The sequence below is a fragment of the Saccoglossus kowalevskii genome, chromosome 20 (genome assembly GCF_978046115.1).
Source record: "Saccoglossus kowalevskii chromosome 20, keSacKowa6.1, whole genome shotgun sequence".
Taxonomy (NCBI): Eukaryota; Metazoa; Hemichordata; class Enteropneusta; family Harrimaniidae; genus Saccoglossus; species Saccoglossus kowalevskii.
This window is the reverse complement of record NC_140660.1, coordinates 27,284,569-27,306,121: the sequence shown is the minus strand read 5'-3', so window position 1 is coordinate 27,306,121 and position 21,553 is coordinate 27,284,569. Positions and strand designations below refer to the sequence as shown.

Below are 21,553 nucleotides of genomic sequence, written 5' to 3'. Positions count from 1 at the left end.
TAAGCACTGTGACAATTACACGGTCGCATCAAACTCTGCCATGCACCAGTTGTTTCTATGAAGCACTGTGACAATTACACGGTCGCATCAAAGTCTGTCATGCATCAGTTGTTACTATGAAGCACTGTGACAATTACACGGTCGCATCAAACTCTGCCATGCATCAGTTGTTACTATGAAGCAGTATGACAATAGCACGGTCGCATCAACCTCTACCAAGCATCAGTTGTTACTATTAAACACTGTGACAATTTCATGGTCGCGTCAACCTATACCATGCATCAGTTGTTACTGTGAAGCACTGTGACAATTACATGGTCGCATGAACCTCTGCCATGCATCAGTTGTTACTATGCAACACTGTGACAATTACGCGGTCGCATCAACCTCTGCCATGCATCAGTTGTTACTATGAAGCACTGTGACAATTACACGTTCACATCAACCTCTGCCATGCATCAGTTGTTACTGTGAAGCACTGTGACAATTACACGTTCACATCAACCTCTGCCATGCATCAGTTGTTACTATGAAGCACTGTGACAATTTCACAGTCGCATCAACCTCTGCCATGCATCAGTTGTTACTATGAAGCACTGTGACAATTACACGGTCGCATCAAACACTGCCATGCATTAGTTGTTACTATGAAGCACTGTGACAATTACATGGTCACATCATCCTCTGCCATGCATCAGTTGTTACTATGAAGCAGTGTGACAATAGCACGGTCACATCAACCTCTACCAAGCATCAGTTGTTACTATTAAACACTGTGACAATTTCATGGTCGCGTCAACCTATACCATGCATCAGTAGTTACTGTGAAGCACTGTGACAATTACATGGTCGCATGAACCTCTGCCATGCATCAGTTGTTACTATGCAACACTGTGACAATTACACGGTCGCATCAACCTCTGCCATGCATCAGTTGTTACTATGAAGCACTGTGACAATTACACGTTCACATCAACCTCTGCCATGCATCAGTTGTTACTGTGAAGCACTGTGACAATTACACGTTCACATCAACCTCTGCCATGCATCAGTTGTTACTATGAAGCACTGTGACAATTACACGGTCGCATCAACCTCTGCCTTGCATCAGTTGTTACTATGAAGCACTGTGACAATTACACGGTCGCATCAACCTCTGCCATGTATCAGTTGTTACTGTGAAACACTGTGACAATAACACAGTCGCATCAACCTCTGCCATGCATCAGTTGTTACTATGAAGCACTGTGACAATTTCACGGTCACATCAACCTCTGCCATGCATCAGTTGTTACTGTGAAACACTGTGACAATAACACGGTCGCATCAACTTCTGCCATGCATCAGTTGTTACTGTGAAGCACTGTGACAATTACACGGTCGCATCAAAGTCTGTCATGCATCAGTTGTTACTATGAAGCACTGTGACAATTACACGGTCGCATCAACCTCTGCCATGCATCGGTTGTTACTATGAAGCAGTGTGACAATAACACGGTCGCATCAACCTCTACCATGCATCAGTTGTTACTATGAAACACTGTGACAATTAAAATTTACACGGTCGCATATATTTATGCCACGCATCAGTTGTTACTATGCAACACTGTGACAATTACACTAACACATCAACCTCTGCCATGCATCAGTTGTTACTACGAAACACTGTGACAATTACACGGTCGCTTCAACCTCTGCCATGCATCAGTTGTTACTATGAAGCACTGTGACAATTACACGGTAGCATCAAACTCTGCCATGCATCAGTTGTTACTATGAAGCACTGTGACAATTACACGGTCGCATCAAAATCTGCCATGCATCAGTTGTTACTATGAAGCACTGTGACAATTACACGTTCACATCAACCTGTGCCATGCATCAGTTGTTACTATGCAACACTGTGACAATTTCACAGTGGCATCACCGTCTGCCATGCATCAGTTGTTATTATGAAGCACTGTGAAAATTACGCAGTCGCATCAAACACTGCCATGCATTAGTTGTTAGTATGAATCACTGTGACAATTACATGGTCACATCAACCTCTGCCATGCATCAGTTGTTACTATGAAGCAGTGTGACAATAGCACAGTCACATCAACCTCTACCAAGCATCAGTTGTTACTATTAAACACTGTGACAATTACACGGTCGCTTCAACCTCTGCCATGCATCAGTTGTTACTATGCAACACTGTGACAATTTTTACAGTCGCATCACCCTCTGCCATGCATCAGTTGTTACTATGAAACACTGTGACAATTATAGTCGCACCAACCTCAGCCATGCATCAGTTGTTACTATGCAACACTGTGACAATTTCACAGTCGCATCACCCTCTGTCATGCATCAGTTGTTACTATGAAACACTGTGACAATTACATGGCCGCATCAAAGTATGTCATGCATAAGTTGTAACTATGAAGCAGTGTGACAATAACACGGTCCCATCAACCTCTACCATACATTGTTGTCACTGTGAAGCGCTATGACAATTAGACGGTCGCATCAACCTCTGCCATGCATCAGATGTTACTGTTAAGCACTGTGACAATTACACGGTCGCATCAAACTCTGCCATGCACCAGTTGTTTCTATGAAGCACTGTGACAATTACACGGTCGCATCAAAGTCTGTCATGCATCAGTTGTTACTATGAAGCACTGTGACAATTACACGGTCGCATCAAACTCTGCCATGCATCAGTTGTTACTATGAAGCAGTATGACAATAGCACGGTCGCATCAACCTCTACCAAGCATCAGTTGTTACTATTAAACACTGTGACAATTTCATGGTCGCGTCAACCTATACCATGCATCAGTTGTTACTGTGAAGCACTGTGACAATTACATGGTCGCATGAACCTCTGCCATGCATCAGTTGTTACTATGCAACACTGTGACAATTACGCGGTCGCATCAACCTCTGCCATGCATCAGTTGTTACTATGAAGCACTGTGACAATTACACGTTCACATCAACCTCTGCCATGCATCAGTTGTTACTGTGAAGCACTGTGACAATTACACGTTCACATCAACCTCTGCCATACATCAGTTGTTACTATGAAGCACTGTGACAATTTCACAGTCGCATCAACCTCTGCCATGCATCAGTTGTTACTATGAAGCACTGTGACAATTACACGGTCGCATCAAACACTGCCATGCATTAGTTGTTACTATGAAGCACTGTGACAATTACATGGTCACATCATCCTCTGCCATGCATCAGTTGTTACTATGAAGCAGTGTGACAATAGCACGGTCACATCAACCTCTACCTAGCATCAGTTGTTACTATTAAACACTGTGACAATTTCATGGTCGCGTCAACCTATACCATGCATCAGTAGTTACTGTGAAGCACTGTGACAATTACATGGTCGCATGAACCTCTGCCATGCATCAGTTGTTACTATGCAACACTGTGACAATTACACGGTCGCATCAACCTCTGCCATGCATCAGTTGTTACTATGAAGCACTGTGACAATTACACGTTCACATCAACCTCTGCCATGCATCAGTTGTTACTGTGAAGCACTGTGACAATTACACGTTCACATCAACCTCTGCCATGCATCAGTTGTTACTATGAAGCACTGTGACAATTACACGGTCGCATCAACCTCTGCCTTGCATCAGTTGTTACTATGAAGCACTGTGACAATTACACGGTCGCATCAACCTCTGCCATGCATCAGTTGTTACTGTGAAACACTGTGACAATAACACAGTCGCATCAACCTCTGCCATGCATCAGTTGTTACTATGAAGCACTGTGACAATTACACGGTCACATCAACCTCTGCCATGCATCAGTTGTTACTGTGAAACACTGTGACAATAACACGGTCGCATCAACTTCTGCCATGCATCAGTTGTTACTGTGAAGCACTGTGACAATTACACGGTCGCATCAAAGTCTGTCATGCATCAGTTGTTACTATGAAGCACTGTGACAATTACACGGTCGCATCAACCTCTGCCATGCATCGGTTGTTACTATGAAGCAGTGTGACAATAACACGGTCGCATCAACCTCTACCATGCATCAGTTGTTACTATGAAACACTGTGACAATTACACGGTCGCATCGCCCTATACCATGCATCAGTTACTACTGTGAAGCACTGTGACAATTAAAATTTACACGGTCGCATATATTTATGCCACGCATCAGTTGTTACTATGCAACACTGTGACAATTACACTAACACATCAACCTCTGCCATGCATCAGTTGTTACTACGAAACACTGTGACAATTACACGGTCGCTTCAACCTCTGCCATGCATCAGTTGTTACTATGAAGCACTGTGACAATTACACGGTAGCATCAAACTCTGCCATGCATCAGTTGTTACTATGAAGCACTGTGACAATTACACGGTCGCATCAAAATCTGCCATGCATCAGTTGTTACTATGAAGCACTGTGACAATTACACGTTCACATCAACCTGTGCCATGCATCAGTTGTTACTATGCAACACTGTGACAATTTCACAGTGGCATCACCGTCTGCCATGCATCAGTTGTTATTATGAAGCACTGTGAAAATTACGCAGTCGCATCAAACACTGCCATGCATTAGTTGTTAGTATGAAGCACTGTGACAATTACATGGTCACATCAACCTCTGCCATGCATCAGTTGTTACTATGAAGCAGTGTGACAATAGCACAGTCACATCAACCTCTACCAAGCATCAGTTGTTACTATTAAACACTGTGACAATTACACGGTCGCTTCAACCTCTGCCATGCATCAGTTGTTACTATGCAACACTGTGACAATTTTTACAGTCGCATCACCCTCTGCCATGCATCAGTTGTTACTATGAAACACTGTGACAATTATAGTCGCACCAACCTCAGCCATGCATCAGTTGTTACTATGCAACACTGTGACAATTTCACAGTCGCATCACCCTCTGTCATGCATCAGTTGTTACTATGAAACACTGTGACAATTACACGGTCGCTTCAACCTCTGCCATGCATCAGTTGTTACTATGAAGCACTGTGACAATTACACGGTCGCATCAATCTCTGCCATGCACCAGTTGTTACTATGAAGCACTGTGACAATTACACGGTCGCATCAACCTATGCCATGCATCAGTTGTTACTATGAAGCAGTGTGACATTAACACGGTCGCATCAACCTCTACCATACATCAGTTGTCGCTGTGAAGCAGTGTGACAATTACACGGTTGCATCAACCTCTGCCATGCATCAGTTGTTACTGTGAAGCACTGTGACAATTACACGGTCGCATCACCCTCTGTCATGCATCAGTTTTTATTATGAAGCACTGTGACAATTACACGGTAGCATCAACCTCTACCACGCATCAGTTGTTACTATAAAGCACTGTGACAATTACATGGCCGCATCAAAGTATGTCATGCATCAGTTGTTACTATGAAGCACTGTGACAATTACACGGTCGCATCAAACTCTGCCATGCATCAGTTGTTATTATGAAGCAGTATGACAATAGCACGGTCGCATCAACCTCTACCAAGCATCAGTTGTTACTATTAAACACTGTGACAATTTCATGGTCACGTCAACCTATACCATGCATCAGTTGTTACTGTGAAGCACTGTGACAATTACATGGTCGCATGAACCTCTGCCATGCATCAGTTGTTACTATGCAACACTGTGACAATTACGCGGTCGCATCAACCTCTGCCATGCATCAGTTGTTACTATGAAGCACTGTGACAATTACACGTTCACATCAACCTCTGCCATGCATCAGTTGTTACTGTGAAGCACTGTGACAATTACACGTTCACATCAACCTCTGCCATGCATCAGTTGTTACTATGAAGCACTGTGACAATTTCACAGTCGCATCAACCTCTGACATGCATCAGTTGTTACTAAGAAGCACTGTGACAATTACACGGTCGCATCAAACACTGCCATGCATTAGTTGTTACTATGAAGCACTGTGACAATTACATGGTCACATCATCCTCTGCCATGCATCAGTTGTTACTATGAAGCAGTGTGACAATAGCACGGTCACATCAACCTCTACCAAGCATCAGTTGTTACTATTAAACACTGTGACAATTTCATGGTCGCGTCAACCTATACCATGCATCAGTTGTTACTGTGAAGCACTGTGACAATTACATGGTCGCATGAACCTCTGCCATGCATCTGTTGCTACTATGCAACACTGTGACAATTACACGATCGCATCAACCTCTGCCATGCATCAGTTGTTACTATGAAGCACTGTGACAATTACACGTTCACATCAAACTCTGCCATGCATCAGTTGTTACTGTGAAGCACTGTGACAATTACACGTTCATATCAACCTCTGCCATGCATCAGTTGTTACTATGAAGCACTGTGACAATTACACCGTCGCATCAACCTCTGCCATGCATCAGTTGTTACTATGAAGCACTGTGACAATTACACGGTCGCATCAACCTCTGCCATGCATCAGTTGTTACTGTGAAACACTGTGACAATAACACGGTCGCATCAACCTCTGCCATGCATCAGTTGTTATTATGAAGCACTGTGACAATTACACGGTCACATCAACCTCTGCCATGCATCAGTTGTTACTGTGAAACACTGTGACAACAACACGGTCGCATCAACTTCTGCCATGCATCAGTTGTTACTGTGAAGCACTGTGACAATTACACGGTCGCATCAAAGTCTGCCATGCATCAGTTGTTACTGTGAAGCACTGTGACAATTACACGGTCGCATCAACCTCTACCATGCATCAGTTGTTACTACGAAACACTGTGACAATTACACGGTCGCATCGCCCTATACCATGCATCAGTTATTACTGTGAAGCACTGTGACAATTAAAATTTACACGGTCGCATATATTTATGCCACGCATCAGTTGTTACTATGCAACACTGTGACAATTACACGGTCGCATCAACCTATGCCGTGCATCAGTTGTTACTATGAAGCAGTGTGACATTAACACGGTCGCACCAAACTCTGCCATGCTTCAGTTGTTACTATGCAACACTGTGACAATTTCACAGTCGCATCACCCTCTGCCATGCATCAGTTGTTACTATGAAACACTGTGACAATTACACGGTCGCTTCAGCCTCTGCCATGCATCAGTTGTTACTATGAAGCACTGTGACAATTACACGGTCGCATCAATCTCTGCCATGCACCAGTTGTTACTATGAAGCACTGTGACAATTACACGGTCGCATCAACCTATGCCATGCATCAGTTGTTACTATGAAGCAGTGTGACATTAACACGGTCGCATCAACCTCCACCATACATCAGTTGTCGCTGTGAAGCACTGTGACAATTACACGGTTGCATCAACCTCTGCCATGCATCAGTTGTTACTGTGAAGCACTGTGACAATTACACGGTCGCATCACCCTCTGTCATGCATCAGTTGTTATTATGAAGCACTGTGACAATTACACGGTAGCATCAACCTCTACCACGCATCAGTTGTCACTGTGCAGCACTGTGACAATTTCACGGTCGCATCAACCTCTGCCATGCATCAGATGTTACTGTTAAGCACTGTGACAATTACACGGTCGCATCAAACTCTGCCATGCACCAGTTGTTACTATGCAACACTGTGACAATTTTTACAGTCGCATCACCCTCTGCCATGCATCAGTTGTTACTATGAAACACTGTGACAATTACACGGTCGCTTCAACCTCTGCCATGCATCAGTTGTTACTATGAAGCACTGTGACAATTACACGGTCGCTTCAACCTCTGCCATGCATCAGTTGTTACTATGAAACACTATGACAATTATAGTCGCACCAACCTCTGCCATGCATCAGTTGTTACTATGCAACACTGTGACAATTTCACAGTCGCATCACCCTCTGCCATGCATCAGTTGTTACTATGAAACACTGTGACAATTACACGGTCGCTTCAACCTCTGCCATGCATCAGTTGTTACTATGAAGCACTGTGACAATTACACGGTCGCATCAACCTCTGCCATGCATCAGTTGTTACTATGAAGCACTGTGACAATTACACGGTCGCATCAACCTATGCCGTGCATCAGTTGTTACTATAAAGCACTGTGACAATTACATGGTCGCATCAAAGTATGTCATGCATCAGGTGTAACTATGAAGCAGTGTGACAATAACACGGTCGCATCAACCTCTACCATACATCAGTTGTCACTGTGAAGCACTGTGACAATTACACCGTCGCATCAACCTCTGCCATGCATCAGATGTTACTGTTAAGCACTGTGACAATTACACGGTCGCATCAAACTCTGCCATGCACCAGTTGTTACTATGAAGCACTGTGACAATTACACGGTCGCATCAAAGTCTGTCATGCATCAGTTGTTACTATGAAGCACTGTGACAATTACACGGTCGCATCAAACTCTGCCATGCATCAGTTGTTACTATGAAGCAGTATGACAATAGCACGGTCGCATCAACCTCTACCAAGCATCAGTTGTTACTATTAAACACTGTGACAATTTCATGGTCGCGTCAACCTATACCATGCATCAGTTGCTACTGAGAAGCACTGTGACAATTACATGATCGCATGAAGCTCTGCCATGCATCAGTTGTTACTATGCAACACTGTGAAATTTTTTACAGTCGCAGCACCCTCTGCCATGCATCAGTTGTTACTATGAAACACTGTGACAATTGCACGGTCGCATCAACCTGTGCCATGCACCAGTTGTTACTATGAATCACTATGACAATTACACGGTCGCATCAACCTCTGCCATGCATCAGTTGTTACAATGAAGCACTATGACAATTACACGTTCACATCAACCTCTGCCATGCATCAGTTGTTACTAAGAAGCACTGTGACAATTACACGGTCGCATCAACCTCTGCCATGCATCAGTTGTTACTATGAAGCACTGTGACAATTACACTTTCACATCAACCTCTGCCATGCATCAGTTGTTACTGTGAAGCACTGTGACAATTACACGGTCGCATCAAACAATGCCATGTATCAGTTGTTACTATGAAGTAGTGTGACAATAACACAGTCGCATCAACCTCTGCCATGCATCACTTGTTACTATGAAGCAGTGTGACAATTACACGGTCGCATCAACCTTGCCATGCATCAGTTGTTACTGTGAAGCACTGCGACAATAACACGGTCGCATCAACTTATACCATGCATCAGTTGTTACCATGAAGCACTGTGACAATTACACGGTCGCATCAACCTCTGCCATGCATCAGTTGTTACTATGCAACACTGTGACAATTTTTACAGTCGCATCACCCTCTGCCATGCATCAGTTGTTACTATGAAACACTGTGACAATTATAGTCGCACCAAACTCTGCCATGCTTCAGTTGTTACTATGCAACACTGTGACAATTTCACAGTCGCATCACCCTCTGCCATGCATCAGTTGTTACTATGAAACACTGTGACAATTACACGGTCGCTTCAACCTCTGCCATGCATCAGTTGTTACTATGAAGCACTGTGACAATTACACGGTCGCATCAATCTCTGCCATGCACCAGTTGATACTATAAGCACTGTGACAATTACACAGTCGCATCAACCTATGCCATGCATCAGTTGTTACTATGAAGCAGTGTGACATTAACACGGTCGCATCAACCTCTACCATACATCAGTTGTCGCTGTGAAGCACTGTGACAATTACACGGTTGCATCAACCTCTGCCATGCATCAGTTGTTACTGTGAAGCACTGTGACAATTACACGGTCGCATCACCCTCTGTCATGCATCAGTTGTTATTATGAAGCACTGTGACAATTACACGGTAGCATCAACCTCTACCACGCATCAGTTGTTACTATAAAGCACTGTGGCAATTACATGGTCGCATCAAAGTATGTCATGCATAAGTTGTAACTATGAAGCAGTGTGACAATAACACGGTCCCATCAACCTCTACCATACATCAGTTGTCACTGTGAAGCGCTGTGACAATTTGACGGTCGCATCAACCTCTGCCATGCATCAGATGTTACTGTTAAGCACTGTGATAATTACACGGTCGCATCAAACTCTGCCATGCACCAGTTGTTACTATGAAGCACTGTGACAATTACACGGTCGCATCAAACTCTGCCATGCATCAGTTGTTACTATGAAGCAGTATGACAATAGCACGGTCGCATCAACCTCTACCTAGCATCAGTTGTTACTATTAAACACTGTGACAATTTCATGGTCGCGTCAACCTATACCATGCATCAGTTGTTACTGTGAAGCACTGTGACAATTACTTGGTCGCATGAACCTCTGCCATGCATCAGTTGTTACGATGCAACACTGTGACAATTACACGGTCGCATCAACCTCTGCCATGCATCAGTTGTTACTATGAAGCACTGTGACAATTACACGTTCACATCAACCTCTGCCATGCATCAGTTGTTACTGTGAAGCACTGTGACAATTACACGTTCACATCAACCTCTGCCATGCATCAGTTGTTACTATGAAACACTGTGACAATTTCACAGTCGCATCAACCTCTGCCATGCATCAGTTGTTACTATGAAGCACTGTGACAATTACACGGTCGCATCAACCTCTGCCATGCATCAGTTGTTACTATGAAACACTGTGACAATTACACGGTCGCTTCAACCTCTGCCATGCATCAGTTGTTACTATGAAGCACTGTGACAATTACACGGTCGCATCAATCTCTGCCATGCACCAGTTGATACTATAAGCTCTGTGACAATTACACAGTCGCATCAACCTATGCCATGCATCAGTTGTTACTATGAAGCAGTGTGACATTAACACGGTCGCATCAACCTCTACCATACATCAGTTGTCGCTGTGAAGCACTGTGACAATTACACGGTTGCATCAACCTCTGCCATGCATCAGTTGTTACTGTGAAGCACTGTGACAATTACACGGTCGCATCACCCTCTGTCATGCATCAGTTGTTATTATGAAGCACTGTGACAATTACACGGTAGCATCAACCTCTACCACGCATCAGTTGTTACTATAAAGCACTGTGGCAATTACATGGTCGCATCAAAGTATGTCATGCATAAGTTGTAACTATGAAGCAGTGTGACAATAACACGGTCCCATCAACCTCTACCATACATCAGTTGTCACTGTGAAGCGCTGTGACAATTTGACGGTCGCATCAACCTCTGCCATGCATCAGATGTTACTGTTAAGCACTGTGATAATTACACGGTCGCATCAAACTCTGCCATGCACCAGTTGTTACTATGAAGCACTGTGACAATTACACGGTCGCATCAAACTCTGCCATGCATCAGTTGTTACTATGAAGCAGTATGACAATAGCACGGTCGCATCAACCTCTACCTAGCATCAGTTGTTACTATTAAACACTGTGACAATTTCATGGTCGCGTCAACCTATACCATGCATCAGTTGTTACTGTGAAGCACTGTGACAATTACTTGGTCGCATGAACCTCTGCCATGCATCAGTTGTTACTATGCAACACTGTGACAATTACACGGTCGCATCAACCTCTGCCATGCATCAGTTGTTACTATGAAGCACTGTGACAATTACACGTTCACATCAACCTCTGCCATGCATCAGTTGTTACTGTGAAGCACTGTGACAATTACACGTTCACATCAACCTCTGCCATGCATCAGTTGTTACTATGAAACACTGTGACAATTTCACAGTCGCATCAACCTCTGCCATGCATCAGTTGTTACTATGAAGCACTGTGACAATTACACGGTCGCATCAACCTCTGCCATGCATCAGTTGTTACTATGAAGCACTGTGACAATTACACGGTCGCATCAACCTCTGCCATGCATCAGTTGTTACTGTTAAACACTGTGACAATAACACGGTCGCATCAACCTCTGCCATGCATCAGTTGTTACTATGAAGCACTGTGACAATTACACGGTCGCATCAACCTCTGCCATGCATCGGTTGTTACTATGAAGCAGTGTGACAATAACACGGTCGCATCAACCTCTACCATGCATCAGTTGTTACTACGAAACACTGTGACAATTACACGGTCGCATCGCCCTATACCATGCATCAGTTATTACTGTGAAGCACTGTGACAATTAAAATTTACACGGTCGCATATATTTATGCCACGCATCAGTTGTTACTATGCAACACTGTGACAATTACACGGTCGCTTCAACCTCTGCCATGCATCAGTTGTTGCTATGAAGCACTGTGACAATTACTCGGTCGCATCAAAGTCTGCCATGCATCAGTTGTTACTATGAAACACTGTGACAATTATAGTCGCATCACCCTCTGCCATGCATCAGTTGTTACTATGAAACACTGTGACAATTATAGTCGCATCACCCTCTGCCATGCATCAGGTGTCACTGTGAAACACTGTGACAATTACACGGACACATCAACCTCTACCATGCATCAGTTGTTACTAGGAAACACTGTGACAATTACACAGTCGCATCAACCTCTGCCATGCATCAGTTGTTACTATGAAGCACTGTGACAATTACTCGGTCGCATCAAACTCTGACATGCATCAGTTGTTGCTATGAAGCACTGTGACAATTACACGGTCGCATCAACTTCTGCCATGCATCAGTTGTTACTATGAAGCACTGTAACAATTACACGGACACATCAACCTCTGCCATGCATCAGTTGTTACTGTGAAGCACTGTGACAATTACACGGTCGCATCAAACTCTGCCATGCATCAGTTGTTACTATGAAGTAGTGTGACAATTACACGGTCGCATCAAAGTCTGTCATGCATGAGTTGTTGCTATAAATCACTATGACAATTACACGGTAGCATCAACCTCTTCCATGCATCAGTTGTTACTATGAAGCACTGTGACAATTACTCGGTCGCATCAAAGTCTGCCATGCATCAGTTGTTACTATGAAACACTGTGACAATTACACGGTCGCATCAAACTCTGCCATGCATCAGTTGTTACTATGAAGCACTGTGACAATTACACGTTCACATCAACCTCTGCCATGCATCAGTTGTTACTATGCAACACTGTGACAATTTCACAGTCGCATCACCCTCTGCCATGCATCAGTTGTTACTATGAAGCACTGTGACAATTACACGGTCGCATCAAACTCTGCCATGCATCAGTTGTTACTATGAAGCACTGTGACAATTACACGGTCGCATCAAACTCTGCCATGCATCAGTTGTTACTATGAAGCACTGTGACGATTACACGGTCGCATCACCCTCTGCCAAGCATCAGTTGTTACTATGAAACACTGTAACAATTACACGGTCGCATCAAACTCTGCCATGCATCAGTTGTTACTATGAAGCACTGTGACAATTACACGGTCGCATCAACCTCTGCCATGCATCAGTTGTTACTGTTAAACACTGTGACAATAACACGGTCGCATCAACCTCTGCCATGCATCAGTTGTTACTATGAAGCACTGTGACAATTACACGGTCGCATCAACCTCTGCCATGCATCGGTTGTTACTATGAAGCAGTGTGACAATAACACGGTCGCATCAACCTCTACCATGCATCAGTTGTTACTACGAAACACTGTGACAATTACACGGTCGCATCGCCCTATACCATGCATCAGTTATTACTGTGAAGCACTGTGACAATTAAAATTTACACGGTCGCATATATTTATGCCACGCATCAGTTGTTACTATGCAACACTGTGACAATTACACGGTCGCTTCAACCTCTGCCATGCATCAGTTGTTGCTATGAAGCACTGTGACAATTACTCGGTCGCATCAAAGTCTGCCATGCATCAGTTGTTACTATGAAACACTGTGACAATTATAGTCGCATCACCCTCTGCCATGCATCAGTTGTTACTATGAAACACTGTGACAATTATAGTCGCATCACCCTCTGCCATGCATCAGGTGTCACTGTGAAACACTGTGACAATTACACGGACACATCAACCTCTACCATGCATCAGTTGTTACTAGGAAACACTGTGACAATTACACAGTCGCATCAACCTCTGCCATGCATCAGTTGTTACTATGAAGCACTGTGACAATTACTCGGTCGCATCAAACTCTGACATGCATCAGTTGTTGCTATGAAGCACTGTGACAATTACACGGTCGCATCAACTTCTGCCATGCATCAGTTGTTACTATGAAGCACTGTAACAATTACACGGACACATCAACCTCTGCCATGCATCAGTTGTTACTGTGAAGCACTGTGACAATTACACGGTCGCATCAAACTCTGCCATGCATCAGTTGTTACTATGAAGTAGTGTGACAATTACACGGTCGCATCAAAGTCTGTCATGCATGAGTTGTTGCTATAAATCACTATGACAATTACACGGTAGCATCAACCTCTTCCATGCATCAGTTGTTACTATGAAGCACTGTGACAATTACTCGGTCGCATCAAAGTCTGCCATGCATCAGTTGTTACTATGAAACACTGTGACAATTATAGTCGCATCACCCTCTGCCATGCATCAGTTGTTACTATGCAACACTGTGACAACTTTTACAGTCGCATCACCCTCTGCCATGCATCAGTTGTTACTATGAAACACTGTAACAATTACACGGTCGCATCAACCTATGCCATGCACCAGTTGTTACTATGAAGCACTGTGACAATTACACGGTCACATCAACTCTGCCATGCATCAGTTAATACTATGAAGCAGTGTGACAATAACACGGTCGCATCAACATCTACCATGCATCAGTTGTTACTACGAAACACTGTGACAACTACACGGTTGCATCGCCCTATACCATGCATCAGTTGTTACAGTGAAGCACTGTGAGAATTAAATCTTACACGGTCGCATAAACTTCTGTCATGCATCAGTTGTTACTATGCAACACTGTGACAATTTTTACAGTCGCATCACCCTCTGCCATGCATCAGTTGTTACTAGGAAACACTGTGACAATTACACGGTCGCATCAACTTCTGCCATGCATCAGTTGTTACTATGAAGCACTGTGACAATTACTCGGTCACATCAATCTCTGCCATGCATCAGTTGTCACTGTGAAGCACTGTGACACTTACACGGTCGCATCAACTTCTGTCATGCATCAGTTGTCACTGGGAAACACTGTGACAATTACACGGTCGCATCAAACTATGCCATGCATCAGTTGTTACTATGAAGCTCTATGATAATTTAAAGGTTACAACAACCTATACCATTCATCAGTTGTTACTGTGAAGCACTGTTACAATTACGCGGTCTCATCAACCTATGCCATGCATCAGTTGTTACTATCAAGCACTGTGACAATTGCACGGTTGCATCAACCTCTGCCATGCGTCAGTTGTTACTATGCAACACTGTGACAATTACACGGTCGCATCGCCCTATACCATGCATCAGTTGTTACTGTGAAGCACAGTGAGAATTAAATTTTACACGGTCGCATAAACTTCTGACATGCATCAGTTGTTACTATGCAACACTGTGACAATTTTTACCGTCGCATCACCCTCTGCCATGCATCAGATGTTACTATGAAACACTGTGACAATTGTAGTCGCACCAACCTCTGCCATGCATTAGTTGTTACTATGCAACACTGTGACAATTTCACAGTCGCATCACCCTCTGCCATGCATCAGTCGTTACTATAAAACACTGTGACAATTACACGGTCACATCAACCTCTGCCATGCATCAGTTGTTACTATTAAATACTGTGACAATTTCACGGTCGCGTCAACCTATACCATGCATCAGTTGTTACTGTGAAGCACTGTGACAATTTTTACAGTCGCCTCACCCTCTGCCATGCAACAGTTGTTACTATGAAGCACTGTGACAATTACACGGTCGCATCAACCTCTGCCATGCATCAGTTGCTACTATGAAGCACTGTGACAATTACACGGTCACATCAACCTCTGCCATGCATCAATTGTTACTATAAAGCACTGTGACAATAACACGGTCGCATCAACCTCTACCATGCATCAGTTGTTACTTCGAAGCACTGTGACAATTACACGGTCGCATCGCCCTATACCATGCATCAGTTGTTACTGTGAAGCACTGTGACAATTAAATTTTACACGGTCGCATAAACTTCTGCCACGCATCAGTTGTTACTATGCAACACTGTGACATTTTTTACAGTCGCATCACCCTCTGCCATGCATTAGTTGTTAATATGAAACACTGCGACAATTACACGGTCGCATCAACCTTGCCATATATCAGTTGTTACTATAAATCACTGTGCCAATTGAACGATCGCATCAACCTATGACATGTATCAGTTGTTACTATAAAACACTGTAACAATTACACGGTCGCCTAAACCTATACCATGCATCAGTTGTCACTGTGAAGCACTGTGACAATTACACGGTTGCATCAACCTCTGCCATGCATCAGTTGTTACTATAAATCACTGTGACAATTACACGATCGCATCAACCTCTGCCATGCATCAGTTGTTACTGTGAAGCACTGTTACAATTACGCGGTCTCATCAACCTCTGCCATGCATCAGTTGTTACTATGAAGCACTGTGAAAATTACACGGTCGCATCAACCTCTGCCATGCGTCAGTTGTTACTATGCAACACTGTGACATTTTTTACAGTCGCATCACCCTCTGCCAAGCATCAGTTGTTACTAGGAAACACTGTGACAATTTTACGGTCGCATCAACCTCTGCCATGCATCAGTTGATACTATGCAACACTGTGACACTTTTTACTGTCGCATCACCCTCTGCCGTGCATCAGTTGTTACTATGAAGCACTGTGACAATTACACGGTCACATCAACCTCTGTCATGCATCAGTTGTTACTGGGAAACACTGTGACAATTACACGGTCGCATCAAACTATGCCATGCATCAGTTGTTACTATGAAGCTCTGTGGTAAATTAAAGGTTACAACAACCTATACCATTCATCAGTTGTTACTCTGAAGCACTGTGACAATTACGTGGTCTCCTCAACCTCTGCCATGCATCAGTTGTTACTATGAAGCACTGTGACAATTGCACGGTTGCATCAACCTCTGCCATTCATCAGTTGTTACTGTGAAGCACTGTGACAATTACTCGGTCACATCAAACTCTGCCATGCATCATTTGTTATTATGAAGCACTGTGACAATTACACGGTCACATCAACCTCTGCCATGCATCAGTTGTCACAGTTAAGTACTGTGACAATTAAATTTTACACGGTCGCATAAACTTCTGCCACGCATCAGTTGTTACTATGCAACACTGTGACAATTTTTACAGTCGCATCACCCTCTGACATGCATCAGTTGTTACTATGAAACACTGTGACAATTACACCGTCGCATCAACTTCTGCCATGCATCAGTTGTTACTATAAATCAATGTGACAATTACATGATCGCATCAACCTATGCATGTATCAGGTGTTACTATGAAGTACTGTGACAATTACTCGGTCACATCAAACTCTGCCATGCATCAGTTGTTGCTATGAAGCACTGTGACAATTACACGGTCGCATCAACCTCTGCCATGCGTCAGTTGTTACTATGCAACACTGTGACATTTTTTACAGTCGCATCACCCTCTGCCAAGCATCAGTTGTTACTATGAAGCACTGTTACAATTACGCGGTCTCATCAACCTCTGCCATGCATCAGTTGTTACTATGAAGCACTGCGACAATTACGCGGTCTCATCAACCTCTGCCATGCATCAGTTGTTACTATGAAGCACTGTGACAATTACACGGTCGTATCAACCTCTGCCATGCGTCAGTTGTTACTATGCAACACTGTGACATTTTTTACAGTCGCATCACCCTCTGCCAAGCATCAGTTGTTACTAGGAAACACTGTGACAATTATACGGTCGCATCAACCTCTGCCATGCATCAGTTGATACTATGCAACATTGTGACAATTTTTACTGTCGCATCACCCTCTGCCGTGCATCAGTTTTTACTATGAAGCACTGTGACAATTACACGGTCACATCAACCTCTGTCATGCATCAGTTGTCACTGGGAAACACTGTGACAATTACACGGTCGCATCAAACTATGCCATGCATCAGTTGTTACTATGAAGCTCTATGGTAATTTAAAGGTTACAGCAACCTATACCATTCATCAGTTGTTACTGTGAAGCACTGTGACAATTACGCGGTCTCATCAACCTCTGCCATGCATCAGTTGTTACTATGAAGCACTGTGACAATTGCACGGTTGCATCAACCTCTGCCATTCATCAGTTGTTACTGTGAAGCACTGTGACAATTACGCGCTCTCATCAAACTCTGCCATGCATCAGTTGTTACTATGAAGCACTGTGACAATTACACGGTCGCATCAACCCTTGCCATGCATCAGTTGCTACTATGAAGCACTGTGACAATTACACGGTCGCATCAAACCTTGCCATGCATCAGTTGTTACTATTAAGCACTGTGACAATTTCATAGTCGCATCACCCTCTGCAATGCATCAGTCTTTACCATGAAACACTGTGGCAATTACATGGTCGCATCAACTTCGGCCATGCACCAGTTGTTACTATGACATACTGTGAAAATTACACGGCTGCATCAACCTCTGTCGTGCATCAGTTGTTACTATGAAGCAGTGTGACAATTACACGGTCGTATCAACCTCTGTCGTGCATCAGTTGTTACTATGAAGCAGTGTGACAATTACACGGTCGTATCAACCTCTGCCGTGCATCAGTTGTTACTATGAAGCACTGCGACAATTACACGGTCACATCAACCTATGCCATGCATCAGTTGTTACTATGGAACACTGTGACAATTACACGGTTGCATCAACCTATGCCATGCATCAGTTGTTTCTATGAAACACTATGACAATTATACGGTCGCATCAACCTCTGTCGTGCATCAGTTGTTACTATGAAGCACTGTGACAATTACACGGTTGCATCAACCTATGCCATGCATCAGTTGTTACTATGAAGCACTGTGACATTTATACGGTCGCATCAACCTGTGGCACACTTCAGTTGTTACTTTGCAGTAACCTCAAAAGAACATCATGTTATTTCACCGGACCACACATACCATAATATGTATCAATGATGGATATTTTTCGGAAAAACGATCACAACTTCAACGTTACTAATATGGACACGGCGAGATTTTGAATATAGTGACAATATACCTAATGCCGTCTTCATCCATAACATGCTTATTTTGGAAACTAGCGTCCCACTTGCACAATTTGAACCAACTTCGCCAACCACTAACAAGATAATCCGTCCATTTTAATCAATCAATCGTATTCACAACCCAAGGTTAAACTCCGCTCTCTGCCAACTAGCACAGGTACATCCAATATTCTCATTTCTTGGTTTATGTGCAGCTAGAACGATGATTCTACTACGTTGTACATCACGGATTTATGCTGTATGCACCTTGCATGATTTCCGCACTTCGAGCTATTTTTATTATAGATATGAAATATTCATGCTCATTTACTAGTCAATAAGATCACGTCTATTCGATGGCACTAGTAGCAATATTTTGTCTGTCAATCCATCTTATATATAAGATGCAACCGATATTCATGACAGTCCCGTCTTGTCGATATCCCAGGACATGAGCGTCATCCATAATTTCGACGTAGCTCTTGATACTCCTATGTTTGATCTGACGATTGACAGCCAGCCACCTCCTGAATATTCCGTCAGCCCAGAGACGTTTACCCGACGCTATCGACAACATTTATCTCTAAACTTTACTGAATTGTATGGTCGATCCTTAATCAAATTATAAATATATTCGTGGATTTTCTATATCATCAAAAAATCCTAGAGGAATGTTCGTAAAGGAAAAACATTGTAAATTCCTGGTTTGAAGCCGTCTACGGCATTCTTCAATAAGTGTGAGCTTATAACAAAAGAGGCTTCAAACAATATATGAAATTAATTGATAGTTTTTTGCTGACGCCTCTAAAGTCCAAACCATTTAGGTAAAGGGGGAGAAAAAAGCGTTTGATATCAAGGCTTTGGCCAAGGAGTAATGTGATAATCTGAACGATTCCTTACAGAAACGTGATCTTTTAGTGAAAATTGATTCCGTGTTTGCGTCTGTCGGGATCACACCTGGAATATTTTAACACGGAATAGCACATCTGTTACACATTTAATTAGCTAATGCAGCAATGTACTCAATCCTTATAAGCACTCGGTGGCATACTCATGGTAAACACGCCTCTGAAGGTGGTTATTTCTCTTATTTTATACAAACTTCATTTTAAAGAAAATTCGTAGACACAGAAATAACTGTAAATCAACAAAAACCATGTTGGAATATGATAAACATCTGAAACATAGTGAAATAGGGGACCCTGGAACTAGCATTCACCGATTGGTGTACTCTTAGGTGGCACGCAGTTGCAAGGTGTACTCATTTATTATCTTCTTACCTGTAATGTTTGTACATGTTAAACCTTTTTAATCAATATTGCAAGGAAATGCAGATGAAAATGTGTATGCAAAAATTGTTGCCATGTTTAAGTAATTCTTGAAAAAATATTTTTATATATATTTTATAAATCAAAATTTCACAGGATCACATTTTATCTAATACGTTCCATAGCACAATATATTAAAGCGGGAGAGTCGTCACCTGCGCATAGCGTGTCATTGTTTACAATCAAGCGTCTGCCCTTGAGCCTTTGCGTTTTCAGTGTGTGTTGTTATCGTCGCTTGGGACTCAATTCCCGCGCGAGCGCAGGTGACGACCTGCCGCTTTAATGTTGCCAATTTCCGTTAAAAGAAAGATGTAACCCTTTTGTGTATATACCTGAAATCTACTTCCAGAATAATTACAAACACAATCACGACCAAATTAGAAAAACGGATTCAGGCTATTAAAGGGTGGCAGTCGTCGCGTCGGGATCTGTTCGCTATGGGACTCATAGCGACGTATACAACGCGTGTAAAATACATTGTTTAAACCTCTTTCATAATTGGCGCCTCACTCGTGCGATGATTTTTTTTTCGAAAATATTTTGTCCGTCCTGTTGTAGAAGTGTTTTCTTTGAGTCGCAAGCAATATATAAAATCGTACGAGAGGTGAACGACCACTGCACCAGGATACAACAGTCGTGAGACGTAATCGTGCAATTATTTTTATGTTTCCGGGTGCAACAGTCGTACAACGGCTGCAACGGTTGAACGATGATGCGACCAAGTCGCACGACATATGCGTTTTGTAGCGCAATATGTCGCGCGACCTAGCGACCCGTTGTACGACTACTACAACCGATCTACAAGGCTACGACCCATTGTGCGACACACCGCACCACCTGTCGCGCGAGGTGTTGGCCTATAAATATGACACGCGATGCGACTTTCTGCATTACAACCGCTGATGATCTCGAGCTTATATTGGGAGTGAAAAAAATCGTACAACGTTGCAAAAGGGGCAAGACAGGTCTTCCAATAGTCTTAGGGTGGTACAACGGACTCGTACGACAGGACGCATCATCGTACGACATGAAAATACTCGT

At 43.1% G+C, this 21,553-nt stretch overlaps 1 protein-coding gene across 2 annotated transcripts in view; it reads left to right on the top strand.

Moving 5' to 3' along the window:
• The window catches only part of LOC102806301 (uncharacterized), a 111,731-nt gene that overhangs the window by 79,611 nt on the left and 10,567 nt on the right, over positions 1-21,553 (top strand). The window lies entirely within an intron of this gene.